Genomic DNA, 17,259 nt, shown 5'->3' with positions numbered 1-17,259 from the left:
AGGGTAACACGAAGCGTCCATTGCTTCGTGCGTGCAAGTTATTTGAACGAATCGCATAAAAATTTAAAATTTATATTTAAAATTAATGACAAATTAATAAATATTATTAATTTCATAATTTTAGGGCGAAAAATCGAAAATTTATTATCCAATTGATTTCCGATTGATATGGATTCAAGTCTAGGTCATAAAAATTTAAAATTTATCGTAAATTTACAACTTTTATGGTGGTTTTTAATCATAGGTTTCTAATTAAATTACAATTAATTATGAAAATCAAATTAATTCTAAATTATTCTAATTTTCAACAAATTAATCATAATTACAAATTAGATTGCATAATTAACAAGACTAGGCATTCAAACTTGTTAAACATATGCAGTAGGTCAATCAAAAATTCAAGATTTATCAACAGGAATCGCAAATATTTAATTTAACATCTTAAATTTACGAAATTTTGCATTCGAAAAACTAAAACCTTCGAAAAGTCATAGTTAGGCTTCGAATTTGAGAATTCTGGGTTCGGCAGAAAAATACTATTTTTGTCAAAATTTTAGAATGCCTTTTACATGCGGAATTGACACAAAAATCACTCAATTCGGATGAGTAATGAAGAAACTGCCGAAAAACTGCGTACATATAATTAAATAAACGCAATTTGCAATTAATTAACAATTACGAAAATTAATCACCCCTTTTAATTCTTGCAAATTTGTAATATTTAACCATGTTCATGCAATTTAGATTATGAAAATAATAAGGGGCTCGTGATACCACTGTTAGGTTATGATACATATGACATTTACATAAATCATGCGGAAACAACCATTAACCCAGGAAACATATTATTTACACATAATCATATAGCATAATTAGATGCATACTCTTTGTTGCGTGCCCTCCCTAGCTGCGCCCGAACCGAACAAGAACAAGTCTTTTAGGACTCCAAGTGTCGTCCCTCCGTAGATAGTCCACAGCACGTCCGGATCCGCCTTAAGATTGACCAACTAGAATCGCCCTTAAGGTACTAGAAAATTCGGCACTTTTATGAGCAAGATGTGTTTTAATTTTCTCTCAAAAAACTCACTTTTGAATACTTTGAAACTTGTGTATAAATTATGACCCCTAGGCCTTTATTTATAGAGTTATGGAAAAGGAATCGTAATCCTAGTAGGATACGAATTAATTGGAATTAGAATCCTACATGAATTCTATTTAATTAATTTATCCAATTAGGAATAGAAATTTAATCATACACTGACTCTTGTAGATTCAGGAATCACGCATGAGCACAAACTCACACACACACGGCAGCCACAAGGGCTGCCCATGCGCGTGCGAGCAGCAGCCCGCGTAGCACGGCCCACGCAGCCGTGGCCCTTGGCGCGCGCTGGGCCTGCCTTGCGGTAGGCCTGGGCGCTGCCTTGGCCGGGCTTGTGGCGCGCATGCTTGCTGGGCGATGGCCCCGGCTTCGTGCTGGGCCTTCGTCCGGCAAGCCTCGTCCGATGCTAATTCGTACGATACGCTTCCGATTAAATTTCCATTTCCGGAATCTATTTCCGATACGAACAATATTTAATATTTCCGATTCCGGAATTAATTTCCGTTTCGAACAAATATTTAATATTTCCGTTTCCGGAATTATTTTCCGATTCCGGCAATATTTCCGATTCTGACAATATTTCCGTTTCCGGCAATATTTCCGATTCTGGTAATATTTCCATTTCCAATAATATTTTCCGATACGTACCATGTTTCCGTTTCCGGCAACATCTACGACTTGGATAATATTCATATTTCCGATACGATCCATATTTCCGTTTCCGGTAATATCATCGTTTCCGGAGTATTCATTTCTTGCCTGTGACGATCTTAGCTCCCACTGAAACCAAGATCCGTCGGTTCCGAATATTCATAGATGGAGTATTTAATGCCATTAAATACTTGATCCGTTTATGTACTATTTGTGTGACCCTACGGGTTCAGTCAAGAGTAAGCTGTGGATTAATATCATTAATTCCACTTGAACTGAAGCGGCCTCTAGCTAGGCATTCAGCTCACTTGATCTCACTGAATTATTAACTTGTTAATTAATACTGAACCGCATTTATTAGACTTAACATAGAATGCATACTTGGACCAAGGGCATTATTTCCTTCATGGATAATATTTATATTTTCGATACGATCCATATTTCCGTTTCCGGCAACATCATCGTTTCCGGAGTATTCATTTCTTGCTTGTGATGATCTCAGCTCCCATTGAAACCAAGATCCGTCGATTCCGAATATCCATAGATAGAGTATTTAATGCCATTAAATACTTGATCCGTTTACGTACTATTTGTGTGACCCTACGGGTTCAGTCAAGAGTAAGTTGTGGATTAATATCATTAATTCCACTTGAACTGAAGCGGCCTCTAGCTAGGCATTCAGCTCACTTGATCTCACTGAATTATTAACTTGTTAATTAATACTGAACCGCACTTATTAGACTTAACATAGAATGCATACTTGGACCAAGGGCATTATTTCCTTCAGTCTCCCACTTGTCCTTAGGGACAAGTGTGCATTTCCTAATTCCTTTGTCGCTCGATGATTTCTCTTGAACATAAGGTAAGATTTGTCATCCTTATTATGTCCAGAGGTGTTTCTCGGTTTCAGAGTTCAACTGATCAAATAAACAGATAATCATAGCCTATGATTTATCCGAGCACGGCAATGCATTTCACAGTTTCTAGCTCTCCGAGTTGCCTTTGTACAACTTTTAAGCATCTCATCCCGATTTATGGGAGGACAATCCCATGAAGGAAATAATGCCCTTGGTCCAAGTATGCATTCAATATTAAGTCTAATAAATGCGGTTCAGTATTAATTAACAAGTTAATAATTCAGTGAGATCTAGTGAGCTGAATGCCTAGCTAGAGGCCGCTTCAGTTCAGGTGGAATTAATGATATTAATCCACAGCTTACTCTTGACTGAACCCGTAGGGTCACACAATAAGTACGTAAATGGATCAAGTATTTAATGGCATTAAATACTCCATCTATGGATATTCGGAATCGACGGATCTTGGTTTCAGTGGGAGCTGAGATCGTCACAGGCAAGAAAAGAATACTCCGGAAACGATGATATTGCCGGAAACGGATATATGGATCGTATCGGAAATATAAATATTATCCAAGTCGTAGATGTTGCCGGAAACGGAAACATGGTACGTATCGGAAAATATTATCGGAAATAGAAATATTGCCGGAATCGGAAATATTGCCGGAAACGGAAATATTGTCTGAATCGGAAATATTATCGGAAGCGGAAAATAATTCCGGAAACGGAAATATTAAATATTTGTTCGAAACGGAAATTAATTCCGAAATCGTAAATGTTAAATATTGTTCGTATCGGAAATGAATTCCGGAATCGGAAAATTAATCGGAAGCGCGTCGTACGAATTAGCATCGGACGAGCTTGCTAGACGAAGGCCCAGCACGAAGCCAGGCCCACGTCCAGCAAGGGAAACGCGCGCCACAACACGCCAGCCCAAGGCTGCGCCAGGCCCACCGCAAGGCATGCCCAGCGCGCGCCCAAGGCTGCGGCAGTCGTGGGCTGCGTTGCTCGGGCTGTGCACGCGCGCGCATGGCGCCCCTCGTGGGCTGCTGTGCGTGCGTGTGTGTTTGTGTTCACATACGAAACCTAAAACGTACAGGATTCGTTTAATGATTAAATTCCAAATCCTAAAAGATAAATTAATTAAATAAGAGTTTCACTAAGATTCTAATTTAATTAATTCGTATCCTAGTAGGATTCCAATTCTCTTTCCATACCCCTATAAATATGTGGCCTGGGTTCACATTTTATAACGAGTTTTCAAGTATTCAAAGTGAGTTTTTGAGAGAAAAATTCAGTCTCATATCTTGCCTAAAAGTGCCGAAAATTATTAGTACCTTAAGGGCGATTCTAGTTGGTCAATCTTAAGGCGGATCCGGACGTGCTGTGGACTATCTACGGAGGGACGACACTTGGAGTCCTAAAGACTTGTTCTTGTTCGGTTCGGGCGCAGCTAGGGAAGGCACGCAACAAAGAGTATGCATCTAAACTATGCTATATGATTATGTGTAAATAATATGTATTCCTGGCTAAATGGTTTTTCCGCATGATTTATGAATTGTCATATGTATCATAACCATACAGTGGTATCACGAGCCTCTTATTATTTTCATAATCTAAATTGCATGAACATGGTTAAATATTACAAATTTGCAAGAATTAAAAGGGGTGATTAATTTTCGTAATTGTTAATTAATTGCAAATTGCGTTTATTTAATTATACGTACGCAGTTTTTCGGCAGTTTATTCGTTACTCATCCAAATCGAGTGATTTTTGTGTCAATTTCGAATGCAAAATTTCGTAAATTTAAGATGTTAAATTAAATATTTGCGATTCCTGTTGATAAATCTTGAATTTTTGATTGACCTACTGTATATGTTGAACAAGTTTGAATGCCTAGCCTTGTTAATTATGCAATCTAATTTGTAATTATGATTAATTTGTTGAAAATTAGAATAATTTAGAATTAATTTGATTTTCATAATTAATTATAATTTAATTAGATACCTATAATTAAAAACCACCATAAAAATTGTAAATTTATGATAAATTTTAAATTTTTATGACCTAGACTTGAATCCATGTTAATCGGAAATCAATTGAATAATAAATTTTCGATTTTTCGACCTAAAATTATGAAATTAATATTATTTATTAATTTGTCATTAATTTTAAGTATAAATTTTTAAATTTTATGCGATTCGTTCATATAACTTGCACGCACAAAGCAATGGACGCTACGTGTTACCCTTAAGGGGTGTTGTATAGTGCGGGCATGCGACGACGAGCAAGGGAGCTCGTCGCCCATGCGGCACGAATGCAATGAGCAAGGCCATGGTGCACGAGCACAAGGCAGCAGCCCTGCCTTGTGTCGTGGGCTATGAGCAATGGACGAATGGGCATGGGCGAAGGCAAGGCACAGCAGTCGCGTGTGGGCAGCAAGCGAGCTGCGCCACAACGCGCACTGCCTAGCGCAAGCGAGCGCAGCCTCGCGCGCAGCGAGCGCAAGCTCGCGTGCCACGAGTGTTGCGCCCAGCGTCGATGCCGCGCGCAGCGAGCGCTGGCTCGCACCAAGCGAGCGCTAGTGAGCGCGCACAGCATGCGCTTGCGAGTGCACGAAGCGAGCGCTGGTGCGCGCGCAGCGAGCGATGGCTCGCGTGCATCGAGCGCTGGCGCGCGCGCAGCGAGCACATGCTCGCGTGCATCGAGCGCTGGCGCGCGCGCAGCAAGCACCAGCTCGTGCGATGGCTTGCGAAGGGTAGAAGCAGCAGCTATGCGACGCAGCGCATGGGCTGCGCGCACATGGCCAGCGATGGCTGTGTGCGTGTGGCCCATGGGCGTGTGATGCGTGAGGTGTTTGCGTTGCGATTAGATCGTTTTGAAATTTTAATTTGAAATTTTCAGTTTACGTAATTTTAATTAATTTTGAAATTAATAATTTAAATTATTTTCTTGGATTTTAATTTTGAATATTATAATTATAATAAATTTTATTTATTCTAATTATTTTACTAAAATTAAAATCATGAATAAATTTAAATACGACTGAAATTAAATTAAATTTTTTCTTTGGATTCAATTATAAATTTATATAAGCTTTAAATTTTAATTAAATTTGTATGTTTCCGGTTAGACTAGAAATACATTTTTATGTTTAAAATTAGTAAAGCATATGAATTTATTGGTTTAAGTGGGAGCGCTTTTAGTCATAAACTCTTGATTAGGTCTACAAATCCTTAAGGTTAAAACAACTTGATTAGAATTAATAAGGACTGAATAATTGGTAGATTATTGGTGCCCTTGATTAATTGCTGCAAATGTTTACGTGATGCATAATGTGTTTTACTAACCAGCTATGTGGGCCATTCATGATAATGAATGGGTGAATGGTATATATTGTATATGTACTGTTTTGCAGGTTATGAAGTGACTAGTATGGCCCAAATAGGATAGAAAATATGGTCTGCGTACCATTAATTTGAATGTAATTGGTCTAAAGTACCAAAGTTGTTTTTCAATTCAAATATGGTCTGCGTACCATCAAATAGTTGTAATTAGTTTTAATTATAGCTTATCCTATTTGAAGAAAATGGTGCCTCCCACGGAGATTTTCAAGACGGACTTTGAAGTTAAAGCTTCAAGATGAAGTCGGGCCATACTAGATCACATTTATCTTATGCATGTTTTAAGTTATTTATTGCTTTTAAATATGTCTTAAAATGCATGAGATCAAGAGCTTGATTCTGTTGCATGATTAAGGATTTTAGTTCACTTAAAATCTAACCAACATAGTAAGAGCCTTAAGTTCCAAACTTAAAAATTGAGTTATAAGGTGCCATGCCAAAATATACACTTGCTTGGATATCCTTTACATCAATCTAGTAATAGTTTTCGCTCAGCGAGGTGTTACTTATTGGTCCTAAAGGGGCAAGGTACACAAATAATTGTGAGTACATGTTAGTTTTGGTGAAACTCAACGATATAAGTAAGGAGTCCTTTTATGTCGTGGCAAAATCGATAGGTTTACCTAATAAGTTCTTAGACGTACCTATCAACCAAGAATAGTTTCTAGACTATTAGCAAAAGGTTTTTGCTTACCTAAGATGTTTTAGGATTAAGTCGACAAACTGTGCTTAGTTCTTCAATGATTTTAGGATCTTGGAATCATTTTATTCACACCTGCCGGAACACATAACTTGAATAAAATGCTTAATAAACATTGAATTATGCATGTATGCTAGAATTTAAGTTTATTAAGAGAAACTGTGAATGGTTATTTATTTGTTTATTCTTTTCAATTGTAGTTTTTAATATGGCAAACAACAATTCATTCAACATTCGATCAATTCTCGAAAAGGAGAAATTGAACGGGAAGAACTTCCTTGACTGGCAAAGGAACTTGCAAATAGTTCTTATGCAGGAAGAAAAGGAGTATGTCCTAGAAGAGGCGATGCCCGAAGCCGCAGGCGACGGGGTCACTCAGGCAGCCCTCAATCGTTGGATTGATGCCAACAAGGATGTGAAATGTCTAATGCTCGCCACCATGAGTGCGGATCTACAGAAAACGTTCATCAACTCAGATGCTTTCACAATCATCAGTGAGTTGAAGAACATGTTCCAAGATCTGGCTCGAGTCGAAAGATTCGAGACTCATAGGCAAATTCTTGAGACCAAGCTTAAGAAAGGCGAGCCCGTAAGTCCACATGTTCTCAAAATGATTGGACTCATTGAGAATATGAGTCGGCTGGATCAGCAATTTTCTCAGGAAATGGCTATAGACACCATCCTCCATTCTCTTCATAGCGGGTATGATCAGTTCAAACTGAACTACAGTATGAATAGTCTGGACAAAACGCTCACTGAGCTTCACGGTATGCTGAAGACCGCTGAAAAGACGCTCAAAAGTGATAAGCAGGATGTGCTTATGGTGCGTGGGGGCAAGTTCAAGAAATCTGGAAAGAAGAGGAATGCTAAGAAAGGTGGCAACAAGGCCAGCCCAACTAAGAAAACTGGCGCCAAATCTGTAAAGAGGAAGGTCAGTCAACGCACTTCTGAATCCGAATGCTTCTACTGCAAGAAGAAGGGGCATTGGAAGAGAGATTGCTTGAAGCTAAAGGAAGATCAGAAGAACGGAACAGTCGTTCCATCTTCAGGTATTTTCGTTATAGACTGTATACTTGCTAATTCAACTTCTTGGGTATTAGATACAGGTTGTGGCTCACACTTATGTTCCAATCCACAGGGACTAAGAAGAAGTAGAAAGTTAAGCAAGGGTGAAGTCGACCTACGAGTGGGAAATGGAGCACGGATTGCTGCATTAGCTGTAGGAACTTACTATTTGTCGTTGCCCTCCGGGCTAGTTTTGGAACTGGAAGAATGTTTCCATGTTCCAAGTCTTACTAAAAACATCATTTCAGTTTCTTGCTTAGATGCTAAGGGATTTTCCTTTTTAATAAAAGACAATAGTTGTTCGTTTTATTTTAAAGAGATGTTTTATGGATCTGCTAGATTAGTCAATGGACTTTATTTATTAGATCACGACAAACAAGTATATAACATAAATACCAAAAAGGCCAAAAAGGATGATTCAGATCTCACCTATCTGTGGCATTGTCGATTAGGCCATATAAACTTGAAACGCTTAGAAAGACTTCAAAAGGAAGGAATTCTAGAACCATTTGACTTAGAGGATTATGGTAAATGCGAATCATGTTTACTTGGCAAAATGACAAAGCAACCTTTCTCTAAAGTTGGAGAAAGAGTAAATGAACTATTGGGTTTAATCCATACAGATGTATGTGGACCAATGAGTACAAATGCTAGAGGTGGTTTCAGCTACTTTATCACTTTCACTGATGACTTCAGTAGATATGGTTATGTCTACCTAATGAAGCATAAGTCTGAATCCTTTGACAAATTCAAGGAATTTCAGAGTGAAGTAGAGAATCAATTAGGCAAGAAGATTAAGGCACTGCGGTCTGATAGAGGCGGTGAATATCTGAGCTATGAATTTGATGACCATCTGAAAGAATGTGGAATTCTATCAGAATTGACTCCTCCAGGAACACCACAATGGAACGGTGTGTCGGAACGGAGGAACAGAACCTTGCTAGACATGGTCAGGTCAATGATGGGTCAGGCCAAACTTCCATTAGAATTTTGGGGACATGCACTAAATACAGCTGCACTCACTATAAATAGAGCTCCGTCCAAAGCTGTCGAAAAGACTCCATATGAATTATGGTTTGGAAAGCCTCCAAATGTGTCTTTTCTTAAGATTTGGGGATGTGAAGTATACGTCAAACGATTAATTTCAGACAAACTTCATCCAAAATCTGACAAATGTATCCTTGTGGGCTATCCAAAGGAAACAAAGGGGTATTACTTCTACAATACATCTGAGAACAAGGTGTTTGTTGCTCGAGATGGTGTCTTTTTGGAGAAAGATCACATTTCCAAAATGACAAGTGGGAGAAAAGTAGACCTCGAAGAAATTCGAGTCGAACAACAAACTCTAGAGAATGCTCAAGATGAAATTCAGGATGAAACTCAGAGATCTTTAGAAGAATCTGGTGAGAATCATGGTCAAACTAGAAATGTTACCCCGCGTAGATCGCAAAGATATAGATCTCAACCGGAAAGGTACTTTGGTATTTTGACGAACGAGAGCTATGACGTTCTATTACTTGAAAGTGATGAACCTGCGACTTACAAACAAGCTATGACGAGCCCTAGCTCCAAGCAATGGCAAGAAGCCATGCAATCTGAATTAGACTCCATGTCTGAAAACCAAGTATGGGATTTGGTCGATTTGCCAGATGGCTACCAAGCCATTGGAAGCAAATGGGTTTTCAAACTGAAAAAGGACAAGGATGGGAAACTTGAAGTTTTCAAAGCTAGATTGGTTGCAAAAGGTTACAGGCAAGTCCACGGTGTGGATTACGATGAAACCTTTTCACCAGTTGCAATGCTAAAGTCTATTCGGATAATGTTAGCAATCGCTGCATATTACGATTACGAAATATGGCAGATGGATGTCAAAACTGCTTTCTTAAACGGCATTTTAACAGAAACTGTGTTTATGACACAGCCTGAAGGTTTTGAGGATCCAAAGAATGCTAAAAAGGTATGCAAGCTAAAGAAATCAATCTACGGATTGAAGCAGGCATCCAGGAGCTGGAATATACGTTTTGATGAAGCAGTCAGTGACTTTGGTTTCATCAAGAACGCAGACGAATCTTGTGTATACAAGAAGGTCAGTGGGAGCAAAATTGCTTTCCTAGTATTATATGTCGACGACATATTACTTATCGGAAATGACATTCCTATGTTGAACTCTGTCAAGATTTGGCTTGGGAAATGTTTTTCGATGAAAGATCTAGGAGAAGCACAGTACATATTGGGCATCAAGATTTACAGAGATAGATCTAAAAAGATGATTGGACTTAGTCAAAGCACTTATATCAATAAGGTGCTTGATAGGTTCAAGATGGCGGACTCCAAGCGAGGCTACCTACCCATGTCTCATGGAATGACTCTAAGCAAGAATCAGTGCCCAAAAACACTTGATGAGCGTAGACGAATGAATGGGATTCCATATGCATCATTGATTGGTTCAATAATGTATGCTATGATATGTACACGCCCGGATGTTGCGTACGCACTCAGTGCTACGAGCAGATACCAGTCAGACCCAGGAGAGGCGCATTGGACTGCTGCCAAGAATATTCTGAAGTACCTGAAAAGGCACAAAGATGACTTCCTGGTCTATGGTGGAGATGATGAATTAATTGTTAAAGGCTATACGGACGCAAGTTTCCAAACCGACAAAGATGATTTCAGATCACAGTCTGGGTTTGTCTTCTGCCTCAACGGAGGAGCAGTAAGCTGGAAAAGTGCTAAGCAAAGCACCATTGCGGATTCTACAACTGAAGCGGAGTACATTGCTGCACATGAAGCAGCAAAGGAAGCTATATGGCTAAGGAAGTTCATAGGTGAACTTGGTGTAGTCCCCTCCATTAAAGGAACAATAGCCCTGTATTGTGATAATAACGGAGCTATTGCACAGGCAAAGGAGCCTAGACACCACCAGAGAGTCAAGCATGTACTTCGTAGATTTCACCTTCTACGAGAGTTCGTTGAAAGAAAAGAAGTCGAGATAAGCAAAATTGGAACTGATGACAACATATCAGATCCATTGACTAAACCTCTGCCGCAGGCGAAGCACAACTCGCACACTGCAGATATGGGAATCAAGCATATTGGAGAATGGCTTTGATGTCTCTGTTTAATGTTTTAAAGTTTTAGAGTTTAAATCTTTGTAAAACATTATTGGTTAATCATTCACAATAAATGAAGAGAATTCATTTTTCCATTTAATTTGTGGTTTATTAAATGATGAGTCCCTTCAATTTGACGATATATTCAAGGATAGACTGTCAGGACCAGTCCTGTGACTAAGAAATGTCTATCAAGTGAACTTGAATGTCAAAGGTTGAAAATGGTCCCTAGTCGGAGTTTTCTATAAAATTGGACGCATAGAAAACGTTAGACGATTAGAATGCAAGATGACTAGTAGTTCTGTTTCTTGAACTATGTGGACATGGCAATGTCATAATCATTTGCATAGATACTTACTTTGTGAAGACTAGTATCGGACAAGACCTATGAAACTTTACTGTAAGAGATGAAAATCTGTCATAAGTAAATTTCATTAAAATTATTAGACACAAAATCCTCAATACCTGAGTGATTTGAGATTACTTGTTTGAGAACTGGTTACTTTGACGTTGACCAACCGTCGCACCGTAAAAGGAGGCTATAAAGGCAACGCTCAGGTAATCACCTATCAAACGAAGTCTAATCTCAAGATCGCAAGATTGGGATTGTCCTCCCATAAATCGGGATGAGATGCTTAAAAGTTGTACAAGGCCACTCGGAGAGCTAGAAACTGTGAAATGCATGGCCGTGCTCGGATGAATCATAGGCTATGATTATCTGTTTATTTGATCAGTTGAACTCTGAAACCGAGGAACACCTCTGGACATAATAAGGATGACAACTCTTACCTTATGTTCAAGAGCAAGCATCGAGCGACAAAGGAATTAGGAAATGCACACTTGTCCCTAAGGACAAGTGGGAGACTGAAGGAAATAATGCCCTTGGTCCAAGTATGCATTCAATATTAAGTCTAATAAATGCGGTTCAGTATTAATTAACAAGTTAATAATTCAGTGAGATCAAGTGAGCTGAATGCCTAGCTAGAGGCCGCTTCAGTTCAGGTGGAATTAATGATATTAATCCACAGCTTACTCTTGACTGAACCCGTAGGGTCACACAAATAGTACGTAAACGGATCAAGTATTTAATGGCATTAAATACTCCATCTATGGATATTCGAAATCGACGGATCTTGGTTTCAGTGGGAGCTGAGATCGTCACAGGCAAGAAAAGAATACTCCGGAAACGATGATATTGCCGGAAACGGAAATATGGATCGTATCGGAAATATAAATATTATCCAAGTCGTAGATGTTGCCGGAAACGGAAACATGGTACGTATCGGAAAATATTATCGGAAATAGAAATATTGCCGGAATCGGAAATATTGCCGGAAACGGAAATATTGTCTGAATCGGAAATATTATCGGAATCGGAAAATAATTCCGGAAACGGAAATATTAAATATTTGTTCGAAACGGAAATTAATTCCGGAATCGTAAATGTTAAATATTGTTCGTATCGGAAATGAATTCCGGAATCGGAAAATTAATCGGAAGCGCGTCGTACGAATTAGTATCGGACGAGCTTGCTAGACGAAGGCCCAGCACGAAGCCAGGCCCACGTCCAGCAAGGGAAACGCGCGCCACAACACGCCAGCCCAAGGCTGCGCCAGGCCCACCGCAAGGCAGGCCCAACGCGCGCCCAAGGCTGCGGCAGTCGTGGGCTGCGTTGCTCGGGCTGTGCGCGCGCGCGCATGGCGCCCCTCGTGGGCTGCTGTGCGTGCGTGTGTGTTTGTGTTCACATACGAAACCTAAAACGTACAAGATTCGTTTAATGATTAAATTCCTAATCCTAAAAGATAAATTAATTAAATAAGAGTTTCACTAAGATTCTAATTTAATTAATTCGTATCCCAGTAGGATTCCAATTCTCTTTCCATACCCCTATAAATATGTGGCCTGGGTTCACAATTTATAACGAGTTTTCAAGTATTCAAAGTGAGTTTTTGAGAGAAAAATTCAGTCTCATATCTTGCCTAAAAGTGCCGAAAATTATTAGTACCTTAAGGGCGATTCTAGTTGGTCAATCTTAAGGCGGATCCGGACGTGCTGTGGACTATCTACGGAGGGACGACACTTGGAGTCCTAAAGACTTGTTCTTGTTCGGTTCGGGCGCAGCTAGGGAAGGCACGCAACAAAGAGTATGCATCTAAACTATGCTATATGATTATGTGTAAATAATATGTATTCCTGGCTAAATGGTTTTTCCGCATGATTTATGAATTGTCATATGTATCATAACCTTACATCCCAATCTTGCGATCTTGAGATTAGACTTCGTTTGATAGGTGATTACCTGAGCGTTGCCTTTATAGCCTCCTTTTACGGTGCGACGGTTGGTCAACGTCAAAGTAACCAGTTCTCAAACAAGTAATCTCAAATCACTCAGGTATTGAGGATTTAGTGTCTAATAATTTTAATGAAATTTACTTATGACAGATTTTCATCTCTTACAGTAAAGATTCATAGGTCTGTCCGATACTAGTCTTCCCAAAGTAAGTATCTATGCAAATGATTATGACATTATCATGTCCACATAGTTCAAGAAACAGAACTACTAGTCATCTTGCATTCTAGTCGTCTAACGTTTTCTATGCGTACAATTTTATAGAAAACTCCGACCAGGGACCATTTTCAACTTTTGACATTCAAGTTCACTTGATAGACATTTCTTAGTCACAGGACTGTCCTGACAGTCTATCTTGAATATATCGTCAAATTGAAGGGACTCATCATTTAATACTAAACCAAGATTAAATGGAATATGAAAATACATTTCATATATGATAAATGTTCAACCCCAATGTTTTACAACCATGGGCCTCAAACCCATCTTTAAAACAGTTCATGGAATTCAAAGCTATGCTTGATTTCCAGTGCTACAATGTGAGTGTTGCTTCTCACTTGTTGCATAGGTTTAGTTATCATGCTTTGCCAATTTTAATATCCTTTTCATCGAATGTTCTTCGAGATATGATGATAAGATCTTCTGAGTATGTTTATTTTGTGATCTAGTCTGTCCAGCTACAAGAGTGGTTCTACGCATTTTTCAATGAAGAATCATCAAGTCAGCAGACATGTGATCTACCTAAGTTCAATGAAGAACTCATTAATACAAACAACTCTGTTTTATTGCTTCTTAGGCAATAAGTACTTCTACTTCAACTGTTTAGGTTGCTAGTGATGCTTTGGTTGGATTTACTTATCCAAGCAGTTAAAAGATATGTGGAAGACTTTCCAGCTGTATCTTAGAACATAGAAATTAATATTCAAGTTCCCACGCAACAACTCATGGTCTCCAATCCATGTTTCCATTTCAAAACACGATGCTCTATAGCTCGTCCTTATCAATGGTTAACTCCAAAGGGTCTTGCTTGATCCTTTGCCAGTGTTTATGCGTGTAGCATCAATATTTAGCATATCTTTATTTCCTTGAATCAAGAACTATTCCTATGTACCTTTTCAAGTACCATAAGTATTCTTGATCTCAATCTAGTTGATCTTCACTTAGATCAATAGAGATTGGTATATGTTCGTCATGCCTAAAGTCATACGATACGTTTTTGGCGATCCTCATATTATATCATACATGATAAATTCTTTTGCAGAATAATTCCCTATTGAATTCTATTCATGTAACTTTAGCTCGTCTAGTTTCAGTAGATACTAAATCCAGCTAAATTCTTTGACATATAATATAGGTTAAGAATCTTACTTAGATCCTTTGATGTTTAACTTGGTAAACGCTTATACATAGTTCAGACATCTTTTACTTAGATTTATTCACATGGATCGAATATCTCCAATGGAGTATTTCGTGTTTGATTTAGTAAATGCCATTACTTAATCCAAAACATTAATATAAGATCTTTGTAAATAGATCTTAATACCCAGTATGTACTATGTTTCGCCTTGGTCCATTATTGATGAATAATTTCAAATCTAAGTCATTAGCATTTGAATGTTGTTTCACAATAGAGAGATATGTGTGTGATACACACAGGACCAATTAAGTTTTTATGTACTCCCACTAAACTTCTTATATATCATGTACATTTTATGAAACTAAAATACTTATTAGCTTCACCAAAATACATTTCTAATTCCCAATTGCTTGCTTAAATCTGTACTTAGATTTCATAAGCTAGCTTTCTTTTTCAAGTATTTATTTGGATCCACAAATCCTATGACATACCATGTACATAGTTTCTTCCAACATTTGACTGAGGAAGATGTTTTGTCATCCAACTGCCATATGTACCAATATGCAATCATTGCTTGAATTATAGACTTAAGCATTACGATTTTGCAGGAGGTTTCAACACAATCCACATCGTGAATTTGCTTGTAACCTTTAGCAACTAATCTAGCTTTGTGTGTGAACACAATTTCATATTTGATGGTTTTTATCCTTAAAACAAACTTGCAACCAATAGGTGTGAAACTATTCTTGCAAATCAACAAAATTTCAATTTTGTCATCAAAACACTGAGTATGTTTTATGGCCTCTAACCATCTAAAACATTTGAGTCTATATATGGCCACTAACCATTTTAGGGAATCTGGGTTTCATCATAGCTTTCTTACAAGTCACAAACTCATTAAACTACATGATAATAGTTTGACTGCAAGTTGTAGGTTTCTTCACTATCTAATAGAAGAATCTCATAGTGACTTGAACTCTATGCCTACATGGGTTTAGAATATAAAACAACAGAATATCAATAGCCTACTTGAAAGTCCTTTGAATATTCTGTTCTCCTTGAAGCACTTGTAAAGTCTTCTAAGAGATGTCTATTCTTTAAAGCCACTTCTAAAGTCCTCAAAGAATAAGTGTTCGGATTTTCTAAAGAACTTCGAAAAGCCTCCGGAATGTCCGTTTATGTTTGTTGTTCGCCTCGAAGACTTTCGAGGTCTATTTTCTCCCACTTGTCATTTTGGAAACGAATCTCCAAAAGGACATTATTTCGAGCAAACAAACATTATGTTCTCAAAAATTCGTGGTAGAAACAATACCCTTGTGTCTCATTTGAATAAATCACAATGAAACATATATCTATACTTGGGCCTTAGTTTGTTGAATAACAAACACTAAGCTCCCACTGAGTTTAGGAACTCTTTAGATATATTATGAAAAGATATTCTGAAATTACTTTTCAATAGCTTTGACGAATTTGGTTTAGTTTGGTGGTAGTTGAGCATTTTGTTTTAGAAATTATAGGAAAAATCTTTATGATTCATCATTGATCGAATCAAGTACTAATCGACTTCGATCATTCCAACTTAGATATGCCATATCTTATGGAGCTAGATTGTGAATTTTATTTCACACAATCATTGATGATCATTCTTGACTTAAGTAATCATCAACATGATCTAATCTAGATCTTTATGATTTCTTGCCAAGTGGATTTTATACTTCTGAATCTTTGAACTAGCCAAACAGATTCAACTTATATCACATTTGAGTAAATAAACCTATATTCACTCAAATCCATGTGAAATAATAAAGTCATAAAATCTTTCTTTAGCTTTGAACTCTATTGTCTACGCGTTCTAACAATAGTTCATATCTTTTGTTACTTTCAACAAGTAAGACTAGTTGTCTTGAATTGATTTAGAAATCAATGAACTTTCAAAAGTCCATCAAAATAGATCTTTTGAATGTTAACTTGTTGATATGGTCTAAGAAACAATGCCAAAGATTAGTGGAACTCAAATCAAGGGGTTGATTTGAACCTAGTAAAGTTCTTTAAAGAGTTGTTTGTTTTAATCAAGCATATTGACTCAACCTGTAATTGACCATTTCATTCAAATAAACAAAAAAACATTGTTTTTGTTTTTCTTGAATGTGAGTCTTTCTGTGTTTGAAGCAGAAATTTAGGTATGCTGATTATGGAACAAAATAACCATTAAGTTCCAGCCTTGAAAGGACTTAAAACAAACTAGATGACCCTACAACTAATGTAGCATTGCCATGCTTCATTTCCCACTTGTAGGTCATTAGTGTAGCCTAGCTTCCATTGTTTGAGTTATTACCGAAGTAAGAACCTCAAGCGGTATATGATACCAAGGAAGTTTGATTGCTAGGTCACTTTTCTTTAAACATAAACTTATAGGTAGAAACGGAATCGTAAATTTCTTTCATTTGTTCCTTGTTTTCCTATTTGTTGTACCCATTCTTATAGTCTTAAGAATTGAATTATATAGTGTTGACTTTTATACTTTTTTAGACATGTCCGATGTCATACCAACAGAGTTCTTACCATTTTATGTTGAATATTAAGTTTCAACTAGATGATCTTACCAGAAGCTTCTAAAGTTCTCTAAGCATCGATCTATCCGAATGTCTAGGGAATAGACTCATTC

The sequence above is a fragment of the Spinacia oleracea genome, chromosome 2 (genome assembly GCF_020520425.1).
Source record: "Spinacia oleracea cultivar Varoflay chromosome 2, BTI_SOV_V1, whole genome shotgun sequence".
Taxonomy (NCBI): domain Eukaryota; kingdom Viridiplantae; phylum Streptophyta; class Magnoliopsida; order Caryophyllales; family Amaranthaceae; genus Spinacia; species Spinacia oleracea.
The sequence above is the reverse complement of the archived record's forward strand: the minus strand, read 5'-3'. Positions refer to the sequence as shown.